Raw genomic sequence first — 2653 nt, forward strand, 5'->3', positions numbered from 1 at the left:
ATCAAATCCCTATTTCTAGCCTTATCAACTTAAAATCTTGTTTTAGAAGTTTCTTCCCACCTTTAAGCCTAAAGGTTATTTTCCTACACCTAAGAGAAGGTATTTTGCAAAGAGTCAGGGTAATCATGTGGCAGTTTAAGTCTGTTTTCAGCTTCCATTTATTTACATTAAATAAGTTCAGAATTTTTATAAAAATAATTTTAATTGTATTCACAACATAATGCTGTTAACTAGATTATACAAGATAACTTGATGACAGTAGCCATTAAGATAGTTATGAAGAGCATTGGGAGAGGCAAATATTAAACAGCAATTATTGAACATTCCCTGCTTGCTTTGAAGCATTTGAATCATATCCTATTGGTTCAAAATTAACATAAAACGTAAAGTTGACAATTGGAATATAAGCAAAGATTATCAGGGATATTTCAGACCCTGCCCATAAGCATGTTGAAGAAAGAGTAGGAGACACTCATTTGCAAAGAGCTGATGATCCTCTTGACTCTTTATCAGTAATCAAAATGTATCTTTTTTCTTATTATTTTTTGAGACAGAGGCAGAGAGAGAGAAAGAGAGAGAGAGAAAGAATATCAGCAAGGAAGAGGGGTAGGGGGGAAGAGAAAGAGAACCCTAAGCAGGCTCCATGCTAAGTGCAGAGCACTCAAGCACTCGAGGCTTGATCCCACACTCTTGGGATCATGACCTGAGCCAAAACCAAGAGTCAAATCTTCAACTGACTGAACCACTCAGGTGCTTCTCAAAATGTCTCGTTAATAAAATTTTGTGTACTTACAGGCAAATATACAAAATGGCTATCAACATGTACTGCTCCCTAGTTATTAGATAGCAATTTTCTGACTATTGGTTTAGATTAAGCTCTTACTACTTAGAGCTTCTTGTTTTGATATATGTGGACAAAAATTTTTCCTGGATTTTTCTAATTCTCATTCCATATACCTCCCTTGAATGAGCTCACCCACACCCGTAGCATCAGCAATCTTCAGTGCACCATCTCCCAATTGTCTAAATTCTACAGGATCATATATACAACATGGGTGCTATATTCTTCAAAAATCTTTAATATATTTTGCTCTCACTCTCACTCTTATTCTAACATAAACACATACACATACATACACATACACACACTCTCCTTCCTTCTTTTTCCCCAACCACAATCCCATCCCAGCCTGGTTGCAGAAATCATTACAACCCATCACTTACTTCAAGCAAAATATTATGAAAGTGAATTTGTAAAAGACTTTCCTTCAGATCCTCAACAGGTACAAAAAATATCACACAGATATTAGATATAGTTTGGTACTTAAGGATATCCTTTTTGGCAGTTGGAAGATGGAGATAGGGAGAGATATAAAGGGATATGGAGAGACAAGGAGGGATGTAAGAAAATTCCAGGTTTTCAAGTCTTTATGTGAGTCTATTATGCCTGAAGAGAATTAATATAACCTCCAGTTTACTAATAAAACATTATGCAAAATCTGTGCTATTTGGAAAGACTATTATAAGCCTTAGTAACTCAAAATTTTTAAACTTAATTCTCTTAATCTATGTTGTTCAAATTTTGAAAGAAGGAAAAAGAGGAAGAAAAGTTCCAAATTACAATGCTGTATTTCTTGATACTTTTCTCAATTTTTCCTACATGATAGTGATTAATGATCCCTGACTTTGGCTGTCTCTTATCAAGTTCCTTCAGGTCCTGATTTAGAAAGTGAAGCTTAACCTTTCTACTGTTGATCAAGGGTATGGGTAACCTTCTGGATAATGACAGACTACAAATGAGTATTCCTTTAACTGAAAAGATAAAGGCTGAGCAGTAAGATAAAGACTTTTAAAATCATGAAGTTTATGGATAGGGTCGACATGAACTTATTCCTAAAATTTTAGTCTGCTAAAATCAGGAGCACTTCTACAGAATTACTTAAAAATAACAGTAAAACTGTTAAATTGAACATCATCTATTTATACGGAACAATAAATAGTAGTTCGTGCAAATAAAGAAATACATTATTTTAGATACACATAGATTATTAATCCATATATTACTATGGCAATAAAATAATGTTTAGAAATATATCTCTAAATGTAGAGATCCATAAATTAGGGGGATTTGTACGTCTATACTTAAAGTATCTAACTCTATAGAATATTTTGTTAATATTAAGTAGCATATATTTGATAACCAATATCTTCATGAATTTCCATGTCATCCTTACTTAGGGGCCATGCTAATCTTCCCTATATTGTTCCAATTTTAGTGTATGTGTTGGCAAAAAAGCAGTATAAAAGATATCTTTTATTTAAAAAAAAGTTTATAAAAAAGTTTGTGTTCTGCATATTAAACATGAGGCCTAGAGGTCTGAATGCTCTAAACTTTCCCTTCCGACCTTCACATATACTCAGTGGAAATCTGCAGGCTCTAAAAAGCCCTCCCCATTGCCAGTCTCATGATAACTTCCTCACCCCGACCTGGAACACTCACCAAATCACCACTTGTACTTGCTGTGTAACCAATAAACAAACAAACAAACAAAAAGACACAGCTGTTCTTACTTATCAGTCAAGTGAACACATGCTAGAGGAAGAAATGCCCTCAGTAGTTCACTAATGGGGGGAAAATGTAGGCTTTGCAGTT

The 2653-nt window shown here is 34.2% G+C and overlaps 1 non-coding gene across 1 annotated transcript; it reads right to left on the minus strand.

The window, feature by feature from the left end:
• Positions 1-2187: 2187 nt before the first annotated feature.
• On the minus strand, positions 2188-2297 carry LOC120249039. Its single transcript, XR_005532757.1, has one exon. It is a non-coding gene; the product is annotated as a U6 spliceosomal RNA (small nuclear RNA).
• Between the last annotated feature and the right edge of the window lie 356 nt (positions 2298-2653).

Source organism: Hyaena hyaena, unplaced genomic scaffold (assembly GCF_003009895.1).
Source record: "Hyaena hyaena isolate Hyena2069 unplaced genomic scaffold, ASM300989v1 scaffold_627, whole genome shotgun sequence".
In the NCBI taxonomy this organism is placed as follows: domain Eukaryota; kingdom Metazoa; phylum Chordata; class Mammalia; order Carnivora; family Hyaenidae; genus Hyaena; species Hyaena hyaena.